At 42.9% G+C, this 13,920-nt stretch overlaps 1 protein-coding gene and 1 long non-coding RNA gene across 5 annotated transcripts in view; one reads left to right on the top strand and one right to left on the bottom strand.

Annotated features, from left to right (window-relative positions):
• ASTN2 (astrotactin 2) overlaps window positions 1-13,920 on the bottom strand; it is a 976,097-nt gene that overhangs the window by 127,215 nt on the left and 834,962 nt on the right. The gene's annotated exons all lie outside the window — the stretch shown is intronic.
• On the top strand, window positions 862-3,178 carry LOC105731134 (uncharacterized). The gene is made up of 3 exons (XR_010342556.1): window positions 862-1,107; window positions 1,641-2,181; window positions 2,923-3,178. It is a non-coding gene; the product is annotated as an uncharacterized LOC105731134 (long non-coding RNA).

Below are 13,920 nucleotides of genomic sequence, written 5' to 3'. Positions count from 1 at the left end.
AAGGTGAAACCCCGTCTCTACTAAAAATACAAAAAAATTAGCTGGGCATGGTGGCGTGTGCCTGTAATCCCAGCTACTCGGGAGGCTGAGGCAGGAGAATTGCCTGAATCCAGGAGGTGGAGGTTGCGGTGAGCCGAGATCACGCCATTGCACTCCAGCCTGGGTAACAACAGCGAAACTCCGTCTCCAAAAAAAAAAAAAAACAATCCTTTGACATTTTATGCCATCTTAGCATCTGCTTCTCGGAGGATCCAAGCTAACACACTATCCTCAATGTATATATGAAAGAACCAAGCCTCAGAGAGGTCACGTGACTTGTGAACAATTGATATGACTGAGGTTCAGTTGAGTGCTGGTAAATGCTTAACAACTTGGCTTTCTGTGGGAAGACGGGAAAAGTGCTGATTTGTAGCACTGGCTGATTTCCAACATATAAATACTTCCATGCTAGCCAATTTCATACTACCACTGTGACTTCACTGAATGTGGACTTGGGAAGATATGTGTGCAGTTGTCCTCAGGAGCCAGACAAGCTGGCTGTAGTATATCTCTGTGAGGCTGCAAGCCAGGGCTTCTGTCTCTCTGGGTGGCATCCTTGACAGCCCTCCCCAGTTCTTTCTTACTGAGTGCTCTTCTCAGCTGGCAGGGAAGGGTGCTGACAGCCTATACTGGGAAGTCTCTGTCCAATCACTGGGCTGGAAACCTTGTGGCCATGTGACTTCTCCCTGGTTCCAGGGGATGGATAGGGGCTCTCATGTCCCTAAAGAGGTAGGCTCTGCCAGATGGGGAACAGTCACAGGAGGCTTGTGACATCAAAATGGCCTCAGAGGACCCTTCTGGCCATAGCATGGAAGATGGATTGAAGGAGTGAAAACAGAAGACAGCAAGACCAGTAAGAGGTGGTTTAAATAAAAGACATAAATTCTCAATGAAATGTGCTATGGGAACTATTTGACAAAGAAGACAAAGGAAGAAGGGTTGGCAGGCAGAAGGCAGGACATATCATACTACTAGTTATCGAATAACTGCTAGTTATTGAAACTTTACCGCTTGCCAGGCTCTGTGCTAGGTACTTTCTCATTTTATACCCCTCTCCCAAATGTCATGGTAAGGATCATGATCCCCACATTCCAGATATGAAAACCAAGCCTCAGAGAGACTGTACCTTTAATAATAACCATAATAAAACACGTGGCAAAATAGTAGCTAACATTCACTGAGCCTCTACTGTATAAATGAATATTATTATCACCTTACTGTAAAGATGTGGTTAAACAGCTAACAAATGGTGGAGCTGAAACTATAATTCAGGTACTTAGTCTCTGGGCAAAGGCCTAAGTATTCTGTTCTAGATGTCATTAATAATTCAGATGAAGCCCTCAAACGTGGGATACACTCTTTCATTTCTCCTTCTCACCAGGAAAGAGATTAGGAAATGTATAATGTAAAACAAAAAAAATTAAGAAATGATTCTGACATCCATTTAGCAGATAGAACCTAAGGTGAGCTCCCTATTGGGACAAGGATGCTTGGCATTTCAGTTCAATACTGTACTAGTAGACCAGCCTACAGTGAGCTCATCATATGGAAAGCATTTTGGATATTTTAAAAAAAATTAATTTTAATTTTTATATTTTTAGGAGATGTTAAGTAGATGAAAGACCAAGAAAAGCGAGGAAGAAAATTCAATATATTTGAGAACAAAGGCAGCCATGAACCTTTCCGTCTTGAGAACCTGAATATATAGCCAAATCTCAGCAGACAGAGCTGCATAATGCCAGATAAATCTTGCTGAATGAGAGACCCATCCTACCAGTATAAACAACATTTGAACACTGCAGCCCCCACCCTTATCATCCAGACCTCCATTTTCTATACATAGAGTCTTTGTTGGGACACTCCAAGCCAGTTATTTCACCAACCTAGGTCTGGTCCCGCTCTGAGGCCCAGGGACAAATATTCAGTTCAGGATTGAACTGAGGAAAGATAATACTACCTTGATGGAAGAGAACCACAGGATCAAACTGAACCTGTCAAGACTTAAGGGGTCAAGGGATAGAGGGTCCCCCTCCCAAAGGAGCCAATTGGAAGGCAACAATTGGGTGACCTGTTAAAGAGGAAAGAAGCTCAGGACAGGGGGAGTGCCACTTTCTAGTATTACAAAAATATCCTTTAGGCAAGGTGAGGCCTTTTTTGACTCTGACAGTATTTTTTAAAACCAACCCTGAAAGAAAGATGATAGGGTCAAGGTTAGTTGAGGGAACAGCAGGTAGGAAAGCAGATGAGACGTTCAGACATCTGGAGCGTGAGCAAGATACTCTTCTTCTCTGCACCTGAGTAATCTTCTTTCTACATCAGGCCTAATGTCCCTTCCCATGTTTCCTGAGTAGTCAAGGAAGCAACAAACCTAAGTGGTTAGGAGTGAGAACTAAGAATCAGATGGGCCTGGTTTGCGTTCCATTGTTGTTACTGGCTAGCTGTGCAACCCATGGCAAGCCACTGCAAGTCTCAGAGCTTTGGTTTGCTTATATGTGAAAATGACAAATATAGGGCTGGTCTAACACAAGCATGGTGAACATCTGATGATGCAATATGTGCAAAGCGCTTAACATAGTTCCTAGTACAATATTAAGTACTTCATAAATGTCTGCTGTTATGATTATCGATCAAAACACAGCAGTAATAAATTAAGGCATGTTACTGGAGCTTAGCTTTCCTACCAATAAAGAACTAGACAATCTCAAGTGTTCCTCTAGCTCTGCTGTTTGTCTGAAAATTCACAATAGACACTCAGTAATACAGAAATGTGTGCTCCAGACCATGTGAATTGGAGAAGAGAATTTGGTTCTCTTCAGCTTCAATCCATGTTTGGGTTCACAAGTTTTGCTGCCTTTCTTCTTTTCTCTACATATAGACACCTAGGGAAACTCAAGATGCCAGAGATTCCTGACACCTGGCTACATGATAGGCTGCATGATGATGGAGTCGAGAGCTGAACCACGCAAGGACAGAGGACCTCAGCAGGAACTCTGGGAATCAGCATGTTGGCACCTAAGTGGAGTCCTCCTTCCAGACCCAGAAACTGGAGCACACAAGGCACTGGGGAAATGACCTGCAACTTCACAGCCCAAGGTTTCTCTGACTGGTTGGAGAGTCTAATGTATTCTGTCATCCCATCTAATTCAGAGTCTCTTTGCTTTGACTGCCTGTCTTCTGCTTCTGTTGGCTCTTGCTCAAGAGGTGAAAAGCCATTGGAGATGCTTATTACCATGGAGTAGAAAAGGCAAGGGGCTTTGAAGCAGACTACTCGGTTACAATCTGGGCTCCCTAACTTTGCAGGTGGTTTCACATTCCTAGCCTTGGTTTCTTTATCCGAAGCATGGAGCTGATAATTTCTGGAGCTGATAATTTCTACATTCCAAAGTTGTTTTATGAGCTTTAACTGAGATGATTGATATGCAGTGCGTGGCACAGCCCATGTAGTGGGTTTTCAATTAATGTTCATTTGGCCACTTCTTCCCTTATCAATATAAAAATAACCAAATCTTATATATTTACTTAACCCTTTACCTCTTATTATATGTTTTAAATTTTATATCTCTATCACCTGTTGTTCTGTAGGTTTTAAAAGGTGGGCTTTGAGTCTCTTTATTTCTATATCCCAGCACTCTGCATCGATCTGGGCCAGGATGGTTGCTTGAGAACGTTTGCTGATCTCAATCTGTTTTACTGAAAATCCTATGATTCCAAGTAAGCGTTATTTGTTTAGTTACATAATAAGCAACCTTTGCTGAATCCTGTACTATCCTGACATATCCTGTCTTTTCTGGCAGGACAAGCTCTGTTAGGATCACTCATGTGTTCTCCTTTTTTTTAATTTTTTAAAAAGGTATATTTTTAAAAGGAAGAAGGAGATAGATCCTGAGAGTTTTGGTAATAGTTTCTTTGTAACATTTGCTGCCTGGACAAAGTCAGATATGAACAGTAAGACACTCACAGGTCAGGATTAAATGAGATGGGGAAGATTGGAGCTGATCTCCCTGGAGATGAAATGGAAGCTACAAGGACTCAGAGAGATATGATTCGATGCCACTGCCTCAGATGAGACTGAGGCCCAACCCCTGGCCCCAGGCTGGTAGCTTGCTTTCCCTGGGGCAACATCAGCCCCTGCTGTAGCCACCAAGTCTGTTGTTTCCCCAAGGGTGCCACCTGAAACCAGCTTGCTCTTTGCTCTCAAAGGCAGAGAGGGGAAAGAGACCAAGCTTAGCACTCAACCTGGACTCCAGCTCTCCTTCCCTGGGTCTTCTCGCTTTTCTTCTATTCTGTCTCTTTTTTCCGGCTTTCACAATCCTTTCTCTTCTCTTTTCCCATTTATGGCATCTCCCTCTTTTCTTTTATAGAAACATTTCCTGAATTACGAGTGCTTTTGATCCATGTGAACTTAAGTCCATACGGTGAATGCGAGTGTTTGGTGTGTGCTGTGTTCTATGTGAGTGGATGCCATCTAATGTGTCTTTGTGTCTGTTTGTGCTGGGTAGATCCATGACACATGGTATGCATGTCTTTACAGTATGCCTGTGAGAAGGTGGTTGCGTTTACGCATCTGTGTGCCTGTGCTATTTATCTATGATATGCCTCTTGAGGCATCTGTCATGTGTTGAGTACAAGCTGTGTGTTGTCTGTGCATGGTGTGCTATCCCCATGCTGTGTGATTTTGTATGTGTTATGTTATGGATCTACTGTACGTGTCTGTGTGCTTCCCATGTGTGTGTGACCGTGTCTCTGTTACCTGCCTTTTGTCGACTGCACATAGCTTGAATGTCCCTGTGGGGTGATGTGCTCACACGTATGTTTATATGTGTTTGTGTCTGTGTGTTGCCTTTGTTTTTGTTTAGTCAGCTGAGATGACTGTATTGCATATATCTGTATGTGATGAATTGCTTTCATTTGTGAGTCTGCACCCTATATGATTTCTCTAAATCCCCCAGCTGCATGCTGTGTCTGTGTGGGGTATGTTGCATCTGTTCTTTGTAGGTACAACTGCAAATTCTGTGTGTTGCCCTGTCTCTGCCTCTGTGAAATGTGTCTGTGTGTTTTCCCTGCCAGCTCTTCCTCCCCTTCGGGTGCCCCGGCCTCTCTCCCTGCCTTTTTCTCCCCAGGCTGTGACCGCTCTCAGCTGACACCTCTGCTGCTCTGGCAACCCAAGAACAGCCTGGAGAAAGGTCAGCTGGCTGCCTTCCCCGGGGGCCTGCCCAGATCCTTGGATCCCAGTGGTGCATGGTGTTGGAGCGCCCTCTGTTGGCTGTGTGAACCACAAACAGCACTGGAAACAGGCTTCCTCTTCCCTGTGCTGCTCACCCCTGAGACTTCCAGCCTTCTTAATAAGGGACTTTAGGAGGGGAATGGGTAGAGTCCCCCTATAATCTGCCACTTATAGCATGATGCTTTGGCGAATGAAAGAAGGGGGTGTGAATAAGTGCACTGAGATACTGAGTATTCGGCAGATGTGTCTTGAGCAGATGGTGAGGAAGGCTTCCCTGACCACCTACTTGGGTCTCAGCCCCATGGGAATGAGCCAACAAAATGTGTGCAACAAAGTTAGGGAGCCCTCACTGGTGAAAGGGCCAGCTATTCTCAATTCATGTTTGAAAAAGTCAGAATCTTAAATCTATGCTTACCCAATGACTTCATGTTCCCTTGGGAATAATTTCCCAAGGCCTCAATTTCCCCTTTGCAACAGGGACCCAAGGTGGAGACCCAAGGGTTCCAATTCCAGAAAGAGGGAGGACTGAAGTTTTTCTAGTGGATTTAACAGAAAGAGATCAAAGGCACGTTTGTGAGAAGAAAGGGGATAGTCATAGAGGTACACAGGACTTGTAATGCCCCAGGTGTGTGACTCTAACAGCCTCAACAGGAAGAGAAAGGTGCTGTGTGCACACATGTTGATGCACGCACACACACACACATCAGGAGGCAGAACATCCAACAGCCTGCATGGCTAATATCCTGGGGTTTGAGAATATGCACATTTACTATTCCTTGCCTTATAGAAGAATCAAAACTAAAGGCACCATTTCATGTAAAAACATGAGTTTTCATTGCATTCCTTATGCTGATGATTAAAAAAAAAGGCTCTGATAAGCAATGGCTATTCTTTAACTCAGGATGACAGCTCCAGGAAAACCTAAGGACCATTTGGCCCAATTGGTCCAAAGTGTGTTCTTCAGAACATTACCTCCCATGAGACATTAACAGTTATTTCAAGGTGTGGCCAAATAAATTTCAAAAATACAGGATTAAATAAAGTTAAATATAAAGTTAAAAATTTATATTTCTCATTGGGATAGCTCAGAGCCTTTAATATGATAATGTCTTATGAATTTCTAAGAAAGGAGGAGACTGCACTCAGCGTTTCACAAAAGACATGAATAATGGATTGTTTTCCCAGAATGTTATGGGAGAAAATTCTAAACTTACACATGGGCAAAGCAAGACTCCAAGTAGCTAAATTTCATTATTGTTAAATAACCACTTACTATAAGAATCATAATTTTTGTTTGCTTTTGCTTTTGTATGTTTGTTTTAGTTAATCTCTTTGGATCCTGTACTAACCTACATAGGTAGGTACTATGTTACCATGCTAAATAACAGATGAGAAGAAAGACTCAGAGAAGTGAAGCGGTTTGTCCCAAGTTATGGCACTGGTCAGTGACAGCAATACTCAATACCAAGCACCTCTCTATAAACCGTATACACTTCCACTTTGCCAACTCCTCTGAGCATGATTTTACAGAAAGTCTAAAACGTGGCAGCTGTCCCCAAAGCCACACATTGTACTTAGAACTGTTTTTAAAATCATATAAAAGAGAAACATAGTACTAAAAAATGTGGACAAGAAGTGGCATTGTACATCCGAGGTGAGAGGACTGAGGGAGACCTGCGATAGGGAAAACTTTGCGGGGGAAGTGAATTTTAGTTATGCTCTGAAGGATAGAGGAGGCTTAGTTAGATCGAAGGTCAGCAACTTTTTAATGTAAAGTACCTGGTAGTAAATATTTTCTGCTTTGTGAGCCATACGGACTCTGTATCAAGTGCTTGACATTGCCATGCAGCGTGAAAGCAGCCATAGATAATGTGCAAATAAAAGGACATGGCTATGTTCCAATAAAACTTTATCTATAAAACAGGCAGCTAGCCCATGGGCCCTAACTTGCCAAACCTTAAGTGAGAAGGAAAAAGGTAGGAAATGAGGCCTTTTTGGAGTAGAAGAATAATTTTTAAAAAGACAGTGAGCAGTATACTCAAAGGCCAGTGCCAGGTCCCAGGTCTGCTCATAACTGTTCCCTTTCTGTCTCCCACTCCACCCAACCCCATTTCAATTGTGTTCTAACCCCTGAGGGTGAGCTTATTGCAGCTATGCAAAGAGAAAGCTGCCTGCATTTGAGATAAGCTGAATAAACAGCTCATTGATCCCAGTGGAAGGTGCTTGTGAACATGTGCCTGGATTTAGTCTATTGGGAAGGCAGAGAAAGACAACAAACCCAGTTTCCTCTCAAAAAAAGAGATTGGCCTTTTCTCCTTTTGAGAAGTCAAGGACAATGCTAAAATGCTTGCCCGTTTCTACAGACTGGGTGTGGACCACCTGCCCCTTTGCAGGTAGCAAAGCCAATATGCACAAGGCCCACTTTCATCTGATATATCAGAGCAACACCTCTGCTATTTTATCTGTAGCAAAGATCCCATGATGTTATTCCTTTGCACATTAAACTTCAGCAACCCTCCAACTGGTATGGGCTCAAAATCAGATGCAGCAGCCTGGCATTCAGTGAAAGACCATGTACATACAGCAGATTTCAAGTTAAGACTCCATATTCCCTTCAGCATCCACACCAACTAAAGTACATTTGTCTTGGTGTCTCTTGTCCTTGTGCATGATTCACACCCTACTACCTTCAGACTTCTGTACTTGCAACTAGAACAGTCTACTTTCTTCCTTTCATTCAAGTCCTACCTTGTCCTTCAAGGCTCTACTTTTTAATTCCTTCTGCTTGGAGATAACACCTGTATTTAACTCTAAATTACCACAACCCAGATACTGCAGTATCACTTTTATTGGCTTGCCTTTTTTTTTTCCAAAATAAAATTAAGTTTTTAATAATTATAAAAATACAAGCTTACTGATTTAAAAACGCAAGTGTTCTGGAATGTATAATTAAAAAAAAGAAAAACTCAGAACGATGGTAAGGTCCAAAAAGATGAACAAAGGTAATATGGCACAGTCTTTCAGGGAATGCAACTGCTTTTGGTGTGGCTGAGTACAGGATCCCTACAGGGAGTGATGAGAAGTGAGACTGCAGAGATGGCAGGATCCAGACCACGTTAAATTCTTTAAGTTCCACTGAGTCTTAATTTATAGATCATTAGAGAAAAAACACATCTTTACCAAGCACCTAGGTTGACACATAGTAGGCAATCAACATATCTTTGTTAAATTAATGTAAGGTCTTGGGGTCCTAGGCTGAGAAAGCACCCCAAGTAGATTTCCTAATCGTTCATATAGAAAAGGCACTGTCTCAGAGAGTCTGCAGTAGAAAGCTCAGGGGGTACTGGCTACTGCAGATAGTCCACAAAGCCAATTCCTTAATCATTTTCCCCTCAAAACATTGACTACATGCCTCTCCCTCTGTATTGGACTGTGTACTAAAACTAGGCAGGAAAATGTGAACAGATTCATTCCACAGTGAGCTGATGAGGGAAATGAGAATACATGTTGAGGAGTTATCCAGCTAAAGGGCAACTCTCTAGTAATGTGCTAGGAGAAAAGCTCAGGGCACTGGTGATGGGGAGAGGAAGAGGGAGGAGGAAGCTCATGAGTGACCCCTTTTTCCTAACACTGACCTTTCCAACCTGGGAAGCATTTTACAGAGTAGCAGGATTATAAGTTTCAATGAACCCAGAAGGTCATTGAGCCCCACCCCTCTATTTGCATTTGGGTGCCATTTGGCCTCCCTCTGAACACTCCCTAATACAGGGAACTCATCCTATAGCCAGGAGGCCAGTGTGGAGCAGTGGCCAGATGCAACTGTGGACAATGAAAAGAGGAAGGAGGACCAGTTCCCTAAGAAGCAGTTACTAATATGTCAGGTACTGTCTAGGCATACCACCTGGTGTTTCATGTATCTCTCATGACAACCTTGTGAATGGGGATTAATAACCCTATTTTACATGCAAGAAAACTGAGGCTCACGGATATTGAGTCATTTGACCTAATTACAAATATGGTAAGCAGCAGCTGGAATTCAAACTCAGGGTGTTCTACTACCCAGGCCCATGGTATCTTAGCCAAAACAGACAGCTTCCCATCAAACCAAGAAAAGGCAAGATGATTTAGGCAACCCCCATGGGAGGCCAGGGTAGGAGGGGATGATCCTGCAGATTGGCACTGCCACAGGGAGCGCATGAGAGGATGCTAGGCTGGGCCAGGAATGCAGGAAGTGCTTCAGGACAGGATTAGGGCACACTGGCAAGAACGGCCCTGCCAGCTCATGTGTTGTTGGTACTCTGTGTGCCTGTGCCTGTGCCTGCCCCACAATGAACATTTTGGGCATTTTCCCCTTCTTACCCCCTTCCCACATCTCAAACAAAAGAGGGAAATAGTACAGCTCAGGGTGTACAGAAGTGTGCTGGCTTGATCCCATAATCACACAAAGCAAGCCCCACCTTGGATCTTTTACCATCTCTCCTTTGAAAACCATCAGAAAGCTCATCCCACCCTTCCCTGCTTATAAACCACTTTTATCCTTTCAACAATCATCGTCTCTTTCCTGGGCCAGGCACTACAAATCCCAAAAACAACACCAACAATAACAGTAAGTATTTACAGAGTTCTTCCTGAGTGCCAGGAGCTCTGCTAAGGGCTTTATGTGCATTTTCTTACTTAATCCTAACAACAACCTTGTGAGATGCTGTGGTTATTTCCATTTTACAGATGAGGAAACTGAGGCTCAGACTAATTCATCCGAAGTCACACACAGTTAGCTAGTGATGAGGCTAGGATTTGAAATCGGAACCCAAGTGCAGAACCACAATGACTTTCAAGGAACTAACTCACAGTCCAGTAAAATGGGAGGCACAAGAATGTTTCTTTTAGGCCAGGAGAAGTGGCTTATGCCCATAACCTTAGCACTTCGGGTGGTCAAGGTGAGTGAATTGCTTGAGCTCAGGAGTTGCAGACCAGCCTGGGCAACATAAAAAAAAAACCCAAATCTACAAAAAATACAAAAATTAGCTGGGCGTGGTGGCTTGTGCCTGTTGTCCCAGCTACATGGGGGGCTGAGGCAAGAGGAACGCTTGAGCCCGGGGGGTCGAGGCTGCAGTGAGCTGAGACCATGCCACTGCACTCCAGCATGGGCAACAGGGTGAGACCCTGTCTCAAAAAAAAAAAGGAATGTATGTTATGATCCAGTATGATGAGCACTGGGCCTATGAAAACAGTGTCTGAGTTGAGTTGAAGAGAACAAAAAAAGGGATAACTAATTTTGTGAAAAGTACTTAGTTTATGCCAAGTGCTGAACAAGTTATGTTAGTTATCTCATCCAATTCTTCCCTTGACCTGTGGAGAAGGCATTGATGGTCCGTATTTTACAGATGAGCAACTTGGAGCTAAAAGAAATGGAATCATTGACTAAATTATCAATCCAATAATTAGGGGGCTTGTAGGTGAATCTCCTCTAATAGTCTCAGGTTGAGGTGGAAGGACATTTAAGCAAAGGGATTTCAACTTGCAGTGACCAGAGATAAGGGTGGGCAGGGCAGAGCCGGGGGTGTGAGAAGAGATCATTAGGGGATGCAAGAACGGGTAAGATTTTGGAAAATATTATAAAGCACACTAAGAAACGGGAACCTTATTCTGAAGGCAAAAGAGAATTATGAAGGGTTTTAGGATCTTTTCTCTGACTACAGAGTAGAAAGTGAACCAGAGAAGCAACTGGGGAAGGATGAATGGAGACAGGGAGACTAGTCAAGAAAACATTTACAATAACGAAGAAGAGCAATACTGAGGACAGGGGCTCAGGCTAAGGGGCAGTGAGCCCAGAGACAACAGGACAAGTTTCAGAGATACTGTGTTGAACTCCATTTCATTGACTGAAAAATTGAGTCTTAGGAAACTAAGTCCCCATCATTGTTATAACTAGGACCCAGACTTTGATTTTCTGATTCTGAAGATCCTTTCTGAAAACTCATATCCTTTTTTCTAGAATTTTCTCTCTCTCACTCACTTCTGTAACAGTGTATCTACCCTGAGCTACCATCCTGACAAATATTCTAAAAACATTTTTTAATTCTAATAATCACTAGATATTATGAGAATTATAATCCTCATTTTGAAATTATGAAATCAGAATTCCAGAAATGCAAAAAAAAAAAAAAATTGTGTCTATGACCATGTAAATAGTAAGTAGCAGAGTCAGGATTTGAACCCACGCTGTCTGGTTCCAAAGTGTGTGTTTTTTTTCTGCTGTACAATGCCAATCCCTGATACAACACCATTGGTTTCCTCCAAATTCTACCTGCCCCCACTCCATTTTATTTTAAGATGTTAGGTTTTAAAAATGGAAAAAAAAATACCAACTGAGGAAACCTACTATGTAATACATTCTTGGATACAGTTATTTTTGTCCACAGAATTACAGAAGGTTCTGATCAGCAGAAAAGCAGCCAGGAAATTTCATGCTTTCATAACTTCCAAATATTTTGTATTATTATTTACTTATTTTCTTAGGAAGTAAATTCCACACTGGAGGAATGAGGGTGGGCAAGAAGTGTCCACATTCACAGGTATTCATCCTCAAGAAGTGAGGCACCTGTGATTCTAAAAATAGAAGAGTCAAAAGGAAAAAAAAAGGTAAGGCACCTGGAAAAACCACAGCCTCCAACTATTGATTCACTATTGTGGACTATATCCACTAACTCATTTAGGTGTCTCAACCTTTGTAGGAGGGTGGTACTTTTATCTCTCTTTTACAAATGTGCAACTGATGCCTGGAAAGGTTAAGTGACTTGCCCAGTGTCATCCAGGTGAAAATGCAAGAAGACAAGATTCAAACACAGGATCTGTCTGTCCTAAAGTGCTTTCTGTTTCTGCTGCAATCTACCACATCCTCCTTGATGGTTAGCCTAACTCATCTCTTGCTTTTTCATGACCGATTTTAGGTAATGGATGCAACCATTATCAGGGTATAAAATGAGAAGCAGGGCAAACATCACCCCTCCAAAGCCTATAGCATTTTCTCCTACCATCTTGCTGTCAGAACTTCCACTCTTAGAAAGTCATCTTTATAAAGGAATAAGAGGAACTTTATACTTAGTGTCTGCCCTGGGGGCTAACCCTTGCTCCAGCCAGGCACAATGGTACACACCTGTAGTCCCAGCTACTTGAGAGGTTGAGGTGGGAGAATAACTTTAGCCCAGGAATTTGAGACCAGACTGTACAACATAGTGAGACTCCATATCAAAGTAAATAAACAAATAAAATAAAACAAAATAACCCTCTGCTGTGCCATAGGTGTGGGACTATGGGCAAACCATTCCCCCTCACTGGTCCTAAGTCACATTATCTTTAAGGTAAGAAAGTTAGAAGATAACTAGAGGACCTTCATGGTTTTACATTTTAGGATGTTAGCAGCTCAGAGGAAATAGACTGGATTAGTTCTCAGAGCAAAGGTGAACAAATACAGAGCAGAAGAGGCAGTGGTATGGGGCAGGGGAGAGGAAACAGGAAGACTTGAAATAAAAAGTAGGTCTCTAATAGAGGGGCAAGGGGTAGCCCAAGGTGACAACTCTGCCCGCTTGTCCACAACCTTGTCCACAAACTTGCTGACAAACTTCATCCCCCCTGAAGGACCCAGGGCCCTGGGAGAACATCTATCAGGGGTTATTAGAATCTGGGGCAAGAAAAGGGGAGCAGAAGACAGCCAGTGACAAATCTTCCAGTCACTCTGAATGCCCTGTGAGACCAGACTGTGCTCAAAACCTGTGCTTTGCTGCAGGGGCTGCCGAGTTGGTGGCACAGGATGGCCAGCCGTAATTGTAGAACCAGCCTAGTCTTCCCGCTCTCTTTTTCTGGCTGCCATTTTCACATGAAAACCATAAAAGATCCCAGAAATGGGAGGTGCACTTAATGGGTTTTTTTGGCACCAAGAAATTAATCTTTTTTAAACCAAAGGGAATTTTTTTTTTCTTTCCTAAAGATCTTTGGCAAACAGGAGCTAAATTGCTTCCAGACCTCATGAAAGGTATTTTGTGCAAACGAGGTGTGATTTACACTTCCTTTAATTAGTCTGAACCTTGGAAAAAGAGAAAAATAATAGAAAACAAGAGCTATGTAGAAAACAAGTCCAAACAGCCCTAAAATAACAGTTTTGTGAAAGCATCAGTTGAGGGTGTTAGATGCAGACCAACAACAACAAAAAAATCCTTCTAATTCTGGGAGTGGAGCAATTACAAGTGAATTGAAGTTTTGTTGGACTCTTTTCCCTGGGGATGGGGGTGGGGGAAAAGTTTGGCAGAAAGGAGCTTTAGTGTTCTCAGAGTGAGTTTCAAGTTCTGGTTGACCTTCCTTCCGTTAAGCTTCAGTCTTTTCTGAGGGCATTTGGGGTCTAGGAAGCCAGAGAGTCAGGGAAAGAAAAAGACAGTGCTGCTTGCAATCATGGACATTTTGCCACCAAGCTGGTCTCAGATGGATGGCAACATGGCATTTTGGAAGGGGAATGTCCACTGGAATCACAGACCTGGGTTCAAATTTGGCTCTGCCATTTACCACCACTGTGACCTGGAAACTCACATCTCCAATCAGTTGACCACTATCTTACTTCTTGGAGGCTTCTTTTCCTGGCTGCCTGGTGCCCCAGCTCCTGTGGT

The sequence above is a fragment of the Aotus nancymaae genome, unplaced genomic scaffold (genome assembly GCF_030222135.1).
Source record: "Aotus nancymaae isolate 86718 unplaced genomic scaffold, 86718_ANA_hifiasm-v0.15.2.pri h1tg000003l, whole genome shotgun sequence".
NCBI lineage: Eukaryota > Metazoa > Chordata > Mammalia > Primates > Aotidae > Aotus > Aotus nancymaae.
Note: the sequence above shows the minus strand (reverse complement) of the source record. Positions and strands in the feature narration are given on the sequence as shown.